The sequence below is a fragment of the Argiope bruennichi genome, chromosome 7, assembly GCF_947563725.1.
Source record: "Argiope bruennichi chromosome 7, qqArgBrue1.1, whole genome shotgun sequence".
Classification (NCBI taxonomy): Eukaryota; Metazoa; Arthropoda; class Arachnida; order Araneae; family Araneidae; genus Argiope; species Argiope bruennichi.
Window position 1 is genome coordinate 119,892,542 of NC_079157.1, and position 12,712 is coordinate 119,905,253.

Sequence of the window (12,712 nt, forward strand, 5' to 3'; positions counted from 1 at the left end):
GATATAAATGGTTCGCATTTTAAAATGAATTCTGTAATGCCCAATTTAAATGCAGGAAACAAACAAGACAGTAACGTAAATCACAAGTCCAGTTCTTAAGAAAATTGGTTCAAATGGATTTTATTTTTAATTGATATATGTTTACACAGATTTGAAAAGGCAACCCCCTAAGAAAGAGTCAAACACACAGTTTTTAAGTTTCGAAAAAGTCTTTAATAAATGACTGGTTCTGCAATCCCTTGACTTCTTCATTTAATTACGATGAAAGAAAACTAGACCGGATAGCCGCGAACCGGAAGTTCGGGAGTGTAATGTTATTTATTACTAACGCAAGAAAAAAAAATTAATATCGAAATCATCTTTTCATTTATTTAACTTGATCAGATCAAAAATGTGTTAGTAACTTAAACAATTATTAAATTATTTTAAGTCTTTATAAAACAAATACAGCGGACGTAGTCAATTTGAAATTTTCTTGCATATCTCCTAATAAACGTGCAATTTCCCCCTCCCGCATAAATTTGTATCTTCGGCAAAAAGGTGAAAGCCTCGAGTACTCAGATTTTTATTTTTAAAGTTCCGCACATAAGCGTTTTGTGCTTCACAGTATGGTGAAGAAAATTAGATAAACACTTGGAGCATCTTTTCATTTTTCGAACAAAAGAAAACAAAATCTGACACAGAGCTACGATTTTACTAACAAAATTCCATAACTAATATCACTTACTAAAATAATTGCGTTTTTGGATTTACATGTTGAGAGTTAAGAGCCTGACGGACAGTCAATATTTTGACAGATTTGATTTGAAGTTCAATAATGATATACAATTTTGATGCCAAAACTGTAAGCTAAATTATATTTTTATATCTCTAAATTTTGTAGTTATCACGTCCTCTTCCACTTGGATAGATGAATTCCTCGCTTAAGGATTTCATTCAAATTGTGATAGAAATCTACAATTTTGGTAAAAGGGCCACATACTAAATCTCATGCGTCCAGATTGAAGAATTCTTTTTGTGTGCTATCGTGTTTTCAGACAGACATAATTCCATTACCGGATTCGGAAAGGTCAGAAATATGGAGATACGTTGAAATCTGGTGTTCGAATTTTTGACGATTACATCACTTTTTCTTTGCATACGACAAAGTAAAAAGGAAATCCACTCATGAAGACGTGATACAATCGAATGAGTCACGACGATTCTGGAATCCATTGCATATTGTGTAAGAGACAAAAAGCGTGAGAATGCAAGATATTTAATGGAATATAAGTTCACGTTTTTATTGCGACTATGATGTTATGTGATTATTTTAAAATATGTAAAAATGGTAGTGATTAAAATATAAATCACTGTACAGTGTAAAGTTTAATGAAATCATTTGGTGTACGATGAGCTTTGCATTATACAATTCTTACAAAATACTAGTTAGTTAAATAAAAACTAACAGAATGATAAGAAGAAATAAAATTAAAGCAACATCAACTCAAATGACATATTTAAAATAAGAAGTAAATAGATCGAATAACAATTTGAATAGGACTTGTTTAGCATTTCATTCTTCATTAGAGTTCCAAAAACTTTCGCCGAGACTTCTTACGATTAAAACTATCAATAATTGAAGATACAAACAAACAGCATTAAGATTATGCCAGATCTTTATCCGAGCTTTTAAGGCGAACATTTCTAAATACTACTTTGAAGTCAGCGAATTCTTAGGTAAAATAAATAAATAAAAAATATCAACCGTATTATCCTGTCAATATTTAGCTACGATAACGTAAAATAAATTTGAACGTCAAGTTTACAAAAAGTTCCTATTTTTATATATATAAAGTATACAAAGCAATATAACTGAGTGTGTATACAATGTAAATAACATCACGATTTTTACGAATTTTCACGGACCTCCCCGAGTCCCCCCCCCCTCTCCAAAAAAATAGAATTATGTCTGCTGGTTTGAGATTATAAATGAAAATTTTTTTGTGCTAGATAAATGAACTTTGCCATATTCACAGTAAATATTTAGATTTCAATCAAGTTTTGAATGAAACCACATAGACGATCAATCGCGGACACACAGAAACTTGTCTGTTCGAGTACAAATGAATAAATACCATTGCTACAAAATGCAAAACATTAGAATGATCAAATTTGATCCGTATCCAATTCTGAACCAAATTCGTTCAATGTTTGACCATCTATCGGTTTGTACATTCACATGCATGTAAATGCAATAACATAAAAACTCAAGATAAATGAAATTTGGTATGTGAGCTTATTACTTATTATAAGAGCTTATTCTGAGAAAAATGTTGGTTTTGATCAGCCAGAGATCCCCCCCCCCAAAAAAAAATGCATTATTCTCTTTATTTTTTATACAACGAAGCTTCTGTGCAGATTTCTAAAAATAGAAATTTGAGCACTTTTGTCGTTCATAGCCATGTCCTAGGTTTATAATTTCTGTGTGGCTGGAAAAGGAAGAAGCGGAGAATATATTTAAAGGTGTATGAGAGAACATTTCAATGTCACTTATTTCTTTTTAATTTAAAAGACTAAGCAGAAATAAAGTCGAACCTCACTTAATAAGTACTTTGCGTAACAGCAAAACAAAATGTAAAAAAATTGATTCGTTCAGCGAGCGAGGCTCCGGCGAACACCATGAAATAACATGCTGGATTGGCTTGTATCCGTCTGCGTTCAGTGCTTATTTAAAGAAAACCCTTATATTTACAGAGAAGAAATTTTGGCTGGAAATCGTTGTCGAAAGCGACTCGGAAGAGTTTAAGCAAGCACCTATGGAACCTTAATCGGCGACTTAACTCTTCTTTGCATGATTTTTTTTTTTTTTTTGACATAAATAGGGTCAAATATTATAATTCATGCTCTAGATTAAAGGGAAAATGTTTAAAAAAATCCTAGTATAAATATGCAATATAATTAAAATTCAGTACGATAGAAATACCCATTATCATGCAAATTTACATCTTAAGCTCAGTACAGAGTCTTCAATGTCCCTCTCTTCTAAATTTCTCCATCATTATCGCTTTTATTAGGAGAAAAAAAAAAACATATTATAAAAAATATTCAAGAAATCTCGCGTTTCTTCCAACCACAACAAACAGCGAAATGACAAATGAAAATCCGCTAATAATTGTGCCATTTATTATTATTATTATTTTGACAGCTACGTTCCTTATTACGAAATAGTCGTGAAAAAAGTTGCCAGCAACAACCAATTTACAGTACACCAGTTTTGAGTACAATTTCTTGTTCACCAAATGTTATGGAAATTTCCATCATCATGCAAAGAAGAGTTACTTCTCGGTGGCCAAAATGAACGGGGTTAGAGTTTGATAGCAATGATATCAATGAGCTAGCTGGTGGCAGAACAATCAGAACCACCGATGATCTTATAACGCTGCATTCTATGTCAAAGTAAAAAGTTATGAAGGAGGATTTGGTCAGGATAAGAAAAAATAAACGCAACGGAACGACAACCTTCCGGTGAAATCGGGCAAATGTTGAATGCATGGAAAATGATTGCATCGGATGTTGAAAAACATTGCCCAAAAAAGCAGTAGCTATGACAGCAGTATATTCGTTTAACAATAATGTGGTGTCTCATTTTTATCAAACTTTGAAGTGTAATTTTAAAAAAATGATTTTAAACAATTAAAAAAATCACGCATTACAAATAATTAATTGCATTATTAGAAATTTCTGTACTGGTTTTTTTTTTTTTTTTGTTTTTTTTTTTTTTTTTTTTTTTTTTGCCAAAGCGGACGGAGCGCGTTGCCCTAATGTACATTGATTTCTACGGAAAAAATTTGACTTCACGAGTGTGTACGTAAGTAAGAGTAAAATTCAAGAACGAATTGTGTTCGTTAAACAAAGTTCCACTGAATTGCAAAATGTTTTAAATTACTTCGAAGAGAATTTTTTTATTTTAATACCCTCCCCCCCCCCCCCTGTGACTCAAATTAACACCCGTGACTCTTCTAAAAAACTCTTTCGTCAAAAAATGGAAGAATTCTTCTTTAAAAAAAATTAAGTAAATCTGTAAAACGCTCGTGGATTTTTATTCAATCCAATATATTCAAATAAATAATTTTTGTATCCTGATAATGTATTCAGGTAAATAATAACGAAAACACACACAAAATAAATCATTAGCCATTTTATCAGACACAAATATTTTAAAGTTTTATAGATTTATGGCTTTCGTAATCATGGGGCTTTAGGATAAATGTCTAAAAATAGGAAAAAAAAAAAAAAAAGTGGAAGAAAGCTTGCTGTTTGTTTGTAATTGCAAGTCGAATAGATATTCAAATATCAATCTGTTCCAATTTCTGGGAAGCAGCTGCAGTTAACTACCTATCTATCCACCTACCCATTTACCTTCGGGAGAAATGTAGTTAGGTTACAGTTACAGTGAAGAGAGGGAGCTCCCAGAATAAAAAAGGGTTTTCCCTATTTCAACGGAACAATAGCCTTGTTACAAAATAAGCCCACGCACGCCATTAGGTGTACTTGAAAAGAAACACGCGACAGTAACTCTTTCTTCTGGATTTTTAAACAAACTCTGTAGTAGCTATTACCTGCTCTCTCTCTCTCTCTGAAAGTTCCCCCCCCCCCTTCTTTCCCTGAAAGATTTCGGCGAATCGCACTTACAGCTCTTGGCAGCTTCTTATTTTAGAAAAATGGGATTGATATATTTTTTTTTTTGCCCTTCTCATTAAAACACTGACCAGTTACAACCTTTTTTTTTTTGTTGTTGTTTAATTTGAAATTTGGCGCAGAGTGTAATACATAATTTTATAATCAATTGCTTTGGTATTTTTAAAACAATGGGGAAAAAATGAAAATGTTGGTAGGATAACTTTGTGAAGCTCAAAACTTTTATATAAATATCAACAGGTATCTTTAAACAGGATTTCTTAAAAAATGGGGAATTACTCCATCGTATAAAAAAATAATTAACCTACTAAGAAGCGTATTTCTTGCACTTATTCGAGAACTCACATCGGGCTTCTTAATACAACATTGAATGAATTACATTTCTGCTACAGAAAACATTAGTTGTATAAAAGCACTAAATACGAAAGAATCGTTTTCAAAAAAATATGACTTAAAACTTATTAACCTTCTTTATAAATATTTTAAACAAGAAGTTTTAAAAAGAATTTTAAAGATTATTGCATTGTAAAATTTGAAAAAAAAGACAGGTATTCGATTTAAAAGTATATAACTTATTAATAACAGAAAAATTTATATTGCTGAATTCAAAATAAAACTTGGCTGCAACCATTTTCTTGACAATCCAACAGACATGCAAGGGTAAGCAATGAATTTCAGAGGCAAGAACATTTATTCCAAGGGATTTTTAAATAAATAAAAAATTGCCGAAATGCCTGCGGTGAGCTTCTAAATACATAGTTGCAACTACTTAAACTTGGGAGGGCGATTGATTTTTTTTTTTTTTTTTTTTTTTTTGTGATATTTTTAAAGCCCTCGAGTTTAGAAGGCCCAGTGTGCGCCAATCCCGGTTAAAGTCATAAGAATTTTCAAAACCATTCTTTCATATTCAATACTTATATTCTTAACTATTTTTGCCAACATTCTGTTTAATAAAGATTTCATTTAAATTTAACAAAACTAATAAATAAAACTTACAGAATCATGTTTCAATCTACATTAATTTTTTCAGTTCCTTAATTATTTTTTTTTTCCACTTGAAACATTTATTTTACTTGAAAGTTGCATTCGAGCGTATAATACTTTAAAAATTCTATTTAAACATTAAAAAAAATCCATTTAAAAATAAAAACAATTTACGGGTAAATTACGTCAAAGAAGTTTTACTTAATATTGCGTGAAACTCGTAAGATATTATCAGAAATCGAACTTGGATAAATCTATCAATGTAATATCCTTTTTAATAAGGAGTAATGAAAATAAAGCCCACAGAAAATTGTATTTTATTTTGAAATATTCTGAACAGAAATTCCACTAATGACTAAAATATAACAAATAAATATCATAAAAAGTATTTTTAAATCAATAAATGTATAACTGAATGCTCGTTTACTTATTTGTTTGAAACAGAAAATTCCATTTGCCTTGGCCGATTCGGACACGAACCGACTGCACGCATTCTTTAGTACCCCCAAAAAATTAATTGAGGTATTTCTACGTCTCTGTGGAGAAGGGGAGGGGGGGGGGGGAGAGATGAAAAAAAACCATGGGTACAAACATCTTAAAATCCAACCATTTAGCTTTACAGTAGCATGTCGTATTATTTTTCGTACATCTCATTATTTAACACGCATTTTGGAGATTTTTTTTTAAACCGGAATTTGCAAGGGTAGTAAGATAAACATTTAAAAAAAAGGTGTTACATAAAGTGATGGAGACAGGAGACGGGATATAATGAAATTTTTTTAAATATACTCTATAGATGAAAGTAAAAGGCGGAGAAGAATTATATCGCAAATAAAATAAAAACATCGGTATCAATCAAAATTTCAAATAAAATTTAAACAGACATTTACTCAGAAAATTTCTTTGTAATAAATAATTATCAGAAAAATAAAAAAGTGTCTGCAAATGAAACTCTGATTCACATCACTTTCCTTTTCCTTTTTTTATACATTTAACATCCATTTTAAAATACGCGATTACCATCAGAAACAATTTGAAAGTTTGCCAGTGCCAAGGCAATCACTAAAATTAACAGACAAGATAGATTTTTAAAAAAAATGCGTATCTAGCCATTGGCAACGATTAAATCTTTAGAGATAAAAGACCTTTTTTCGGTATTAAGCCAAATTATAAAATTCACTAATCGATATTTTTATCCTAATTATATGGGAAAGGTGACTGACTACCTTTTAAAAAAAATCATCAAACCATCTTTTATCTGCTTCAAAAAAGTGATATCAAATGACCTAAAAAACTGGATAATACTTTTTGGTTTGAGAAAATTACATTATCCTTTAGAGTAACCAATCCCAATCTAAAGTAAGAAATATTTTGTATCGTTTAGAGTAATATGTATTGTCAAAAATACAGTTTTAACAATTAAAATAAATTATTTATAAACAATGTCATTTCATTAGAGATTACCTTCAAAACAAATATTATCGTCGATTTCATTACTATTTGAATCATGAAGCAATTAATATGACTTCCAGCTTCATCCCCCCCCCCCCCAAAAAAAAAACAAATTGCAATCGTCAAAAGCATTTGACTCGTGACAGACAGTATTTTGTGCATAGTTTTTATCGGCTAGAAATAATAAAAATAACAATAGTAATAATAATAAAAAGACTACTGGTTTAAAACAAGGACAGGAAGATAATTGCTTGTAACTGTTTTTACCATTACAATGGTCTTCGCAAAATCTTATTTTATTTCTTGATTATTTATGAATTATTAATCAATTAACTTACTTGAATTAATGAATATAACTTATTAATCCGTCGGTATGCGTGCACATCAAAGGCCAACAATTTTAAATCAGGCCAAGCGGAACTAGACAAAATATTTCTAAGATAATTTTCTCAATATATGATTCACTTCACCTTACCTCACTTCACTTCAAAAAATTTCGCCGAAACCATATAATGGACTGAATACAAAATATTTTTACTTTCACACTTGTTATAACTTTCGGAAAGAAACTAAGGTGGAAAGCTGTAAAGGCTGGATTGCTGTTCGAAAATTTAAATGCTAAGATAGGCTTCACACGATTAAATTCCAAAATATTCGCTCATAATATAATACAACTAAAATGTTCATACAAATAGAAGTATAACCTCAGATAATAATTTAGAATAAAAATGCGTTTGAAATGAAGTTTACAAAAGTCATCAAAAACGTTGATAACTCTTCGGATTTATCGGTAAGGATTTATTTTTAAGGAACAGACAGTACAAAGTTTTCTAGTTTTGATAATAAAATTTGTTTTTATTATTTATCTAATTCCTATGTCACACAAAGTCACGAGCAAATGAGCCATTCCACAAAGAATAGAATTCGTAATCAACGTTATCTGGTTGAGAAACGCTACTGACCAATTTAGTAATCCTAAGCAGCATGAAGTTTGAGGCTGAACGAGTCTAGGAGCGAAACTAAATATCCGCCTTCTGTTCAGACAAGGTCACGGTTTTAATCTAAATTTTGAATTATTTATACTCATTGATACATACACTTATATTGCTTAATTTATAAAGCATTCCAGTTGTATAATTTTACACGAAAGAAATTAATTTACACTGCACAAGAATACCGATTTAAGACGTGTCAGATATATCCAGACCTGCAAATAAAATTCAAATTCTTAGAAAATACGATATTTATCTTGATATAGCTTCAATGAACTTGAAAACCTAATATATATCGAATTTAATGAAATTGAAAAAAATAATTATGTAAGAATCAGAGACTGTTTACATGTATATATATTTTTTTAAATTATACAAATAACAATACTTAGTACAGATTAACGGCACTTATTGCAAATATATTTCCATAAATAAAACGTAAATTATAGATTTCAATTTATATGCAATTTTTTAAACCAATTCTCTGTGTAAATAATTAGCTAAGCATCTAATGAAAAATATGATTGGTTTAGCATTTTGTTTCAGAAAAAGTGAAAATAAAGAAGGTTTGTTAAATCACATTACAAAGAATGTTCGGTACTCATAGCACTGTTTCAGTTAAAACAAAATTATAATACGGAACAAAATTGAATTATAGAGAAATATTAAAAAACCAATTTCGCAAAAGACGAGAAACGCAAAATCCATACGTAATCAAATGACTAACGTTTTTCTCGGAAAGGGCCTTTCTAACCACCGAGTCATCGTCGACTGCATCGAAAGCGAATCGCACAAACAACTTAAAAAGTAAACACGTTCAGGTTCACTGGAATGACGCAGCCTACCACTTCCGTCACAACCTGCGCGGAAGTTGACATGCACTTCTTACATAAGATTCTACAATTCTCCTCCCCCTTTCGAAACAGCCTAGCAACTGAATTCGGACAAAAAAAAAAAAAATGCGTTTCTCTGCTTTTGAAATTCAAATTTTATTCTGTCTGATTTTTAAATTCCCAGCCTGGTATCTGTCTAATATCACGAGAAAGCTACCAGCGTCAGACAACTAACTTATCAGCATGTTTGAAGCCTGGGACACTTGTTCACAGATAACAAAAATAATTTCACGTGGTTTCCCAATATGGAAAAGAGATAACATTCATTTTATCAGCAAGGCAGGCAGTAGTATTTAAATTCATTGATGAAAAACAGCAGATAGCTGACGACGGCATAAGCACAATCATTTAAAAACGTATACTGAAAAGATGCGAAGATTCTCTTTAGGATTAACTTATAACTATAAGAATTGGCGCAGTATGGTCAAAATCATGGCTCTTGCGCCATAAAACCTCAAACAAACTCAAACTATAACTATAAGAAAAAAATGGGAATTTTATAACATATCAGTTATAGGAAAAATAAGATAAAGTGAAGCATTGTTATTATTATAAACTGAGAATTATACAAAAAATACATATACAAATCTTTTATACAGAGCGCATAAAATAATGCATACGCAGACATTTGGTTGGAATGAAATATCAGAAATATTGATAAAAATGATAATGAAACAAATGGCTGTATATCATTTCGCGATGACCATGCTGTTTATATTATCAGTGAAAATCTGTCGAAACGGTCAAGGTCTGCACCTGTTTCCAGAGTAGAAAGTGAACAGGTTGTCTTTTATAACCTTGTTGCCATTATAAAGAATGTCCAATTACTACAATGACCAATGTTAGAAAGAACTACAGAATGTCCAATTATGGAATAAAATGAAAACTTTTTTCTTTGTAGAAGAATTAGTCACCACAATTCGTGAATCATAATAGTCTTAACATTTCACTTAAAGTATTTTCATTCCAAAAATGAAATTTAAATTTTAATGCGATTAAAAGATTTAATGGGAATCTGGGTATTTAATCATGTATTTCACATATTTTGAGTCATGCACACAAATATTTTCTGTTAAGCAAACTGTGCCTATAAAAAGTTAAATATTACGTGCAATAAAAACACATTTAAAAAAAAACTCTCGACACACACACACACACACACACACACACACACACACACACACACACACACACACACAGAGAGAGAGAGAGAGAGAGACAGACAAACAAAAAAAAAAAAAAACCGAGGGTGACATGCAAATTATGTGAGACAAAATAGGAATATAAAATGAAACAAAACTCCTAAAAAAATGTCATATTAACACTTCTCAGAAGAACATTTTCATTTTAAATAATTCTATGTTAATAAACAACAACAGCTTTATACCTTCGATTTCGCTGGATATTACTACAAAGGAAGTTACTCAGAATTCATAATCGTAAGTAATTTTGCCTGGGTGATAGGCAAACAAATATTAGAATTGACTTAAAAATGTCTCATAAAAGTTTAAAAAAAAAAAAAAGTAAAAAAAATCGTTACTATGCCATTTATCTACAATTTTAGTGAAACGACGCATGAGGAATCATGCTTTTACAAATTTTGAGCTCCCATGTTCACATAACACGACTAAAAATTTCTCTTTTTGAAAGAGAAAGACTGGAACCTGGAGATCTACATAAATCTCGAGGATGAGATTTTTGGTATTCTGATTTGTATAGTTCTAGTAAGAAAAAGTAAAAATAGAAAACAAAAGTGGAAGAGTATTGAAAAAAAAAAAAAAATAGAATGATATACAAACTTAAAATGAATAAACAATCTCATTCTAAAAAACAGGAAAATGTTTTTGGATAAGGAGAGCAAAAAAGGATACTCCTCATCTATAGGATAAAAAAAAAACAACGTAAGAATAGATAACTTTGGAATAACAGGGGGGAAACATAATGAGATATAATTACAGCCTTTATCATCGAGCTCCATCTTTTCATTAATAATTATATTTTTCCACTTCAGTATATAGAAAATTAGAGCCTAACATTTTAGCAAATGGAAAAAAAAAAAAAAGATACTAAATTACAGCCACTCAACATTAAATCCTCATCATTTACAACTCTATAATTAAGAAATAAGAAAGAAAGAAAAATGGTAAGAAAAACATACCCTTCAGTCGAAAGTGTGAAAAAAAAATTAGTAATGGACTGACCACTGGTGACAAGCGGTTGGGTGACAGCACTCTTTTAATGATGACGTCACAATCGAAGCACCTGGCTGTCTTTTTCGCAACTGCGCGCTCTAGCGGCGTAGTATAAACCTGAAACTGATCATTTTTCCGTATGATGTCATCTTTCACTATGCAAGCAGACGATATTTGACAATTTGGTTTCCACGGAATCGTGACGTCACGAGGGTGGTGGGCGAGGCGTAGTAAATGGATTTCCTTCTTGGGGATGAAGTTCCACAACAAGTTGGCGTGGTTGCCAAGTTCATGATTAAAATTTAATGGATGGAAGAGGAATTTGGATGCTCGCATATCATTTTCGTTTTACTCTCCCTTTCCTATTAATTCTATGAAATTTATTCGGTTACTTCTAAACTTTTCAACGGCACCGGAGCAATTTATTGCAAATTAATTTTCGTTTTCTTTATATCTTTGGCTTTGTGATATCTTTGGCTTTGTTGAAAGAAACTGAAGCTATTCATCAATTTGTTTGGAAATTAATATAGTAAATAATACTCATTAAAGGCACGAATAAGAATGGTTGAAAATCATTATATATGTGCTAAAATTTAAATACTTTCTTTAAAAAAATGATATAAAGAATTTAACATGACATTTTATTTCCCCATTTTATTTAATAAATTCATTTTGACAAGTTTGAGACTCATATAGATCTTTAACACCATATAATATTAAATTTAACAGCTACAGTCTCAGAGAATCTTTAGATGAAACAAAAGACCGACTTCATATTTAACTGATCTCCATCATAATGCATTAAATAACAATTTATCGCATTTAAATTGCTTTTTATTCGACATTTTTCCTAGTAGCAACATCAATTAAGACATCTTCCAAACAATGCCCCATTCAATCAATCATTGAATTTAATAGCTTACGTCTCATGACCTTTTGGAATACGCAATTGCAAATAATAAAAAACGGTTAAGTACAAATCCGTTTGGAATTAAAAGCGTTACACGAACGTTGATAATCGCCTCTTTCATCAGATATGTAACATAGTCGAGCCACTATATACTTATTTAAAAGATTCCTAAAATAAATAAATAAGTTTTTTTTAAAAAAATCGAAAAACAGAAATAAGAGTGCAAAGATTTCATCAACCCTGCCTAGATATTAAATTTTTTAACAGTCATGTTACTATTTGAATTTGTCATTCTATTTAGAGTTAGCTTAGAAGTTAGAAATTCCTAAATTTACAGTATATTCAGCAGCTTAAATTTAACAGGCATGTTTTTGTCTTTGTATCATTTTAACACATTTTAATGCCCTTCATCGATCTTGTCAAATTTTAAGGCTTTCACTGCTTCCAATCGTTCACAACAATTTCAATAGTTTTCGTAACGGAATTACAATTATTGATACTACACTAGCCAAAATTTTACTATATATATTTCGCTCGCAAACCCCAATGTTTTCCTCGAAACATGTTATTTTCAGGTTAGTAGGGTTTCCTATGGGATTGTTTCCCTAA

At 30.7% G+C, this 12,712-nt stretch overlaps 1 protein-coding gene across 4 annotated transcripts in view; it reads right to left on the reverse strand.

The window, feature by feature from the left end:
• The window catches only part of LOC129975781 (talin-2-like), a 108,635-nt gene that overhangs the window by 76,398 nt on the left and 19,525 nt on the right, over positions 1 to 12,712 (reverse strand). The window contains exon 1 of one of the 4 annotated variants that reach the window (XM_056088999.1): positions 11,160 to 11,290. The exons of the other annotated variants lie outside the window; for them this stretch is intronic. The gene's annotated coding sequence lies outside the window, so the exon portion shown is untranslated. Of the gene's footprint in view, positions 1 to 11,159; positions 11,291 to 12,712 lie in introns of those variants that run through there. 4 annotated transcript variants of the gene reach the window in all.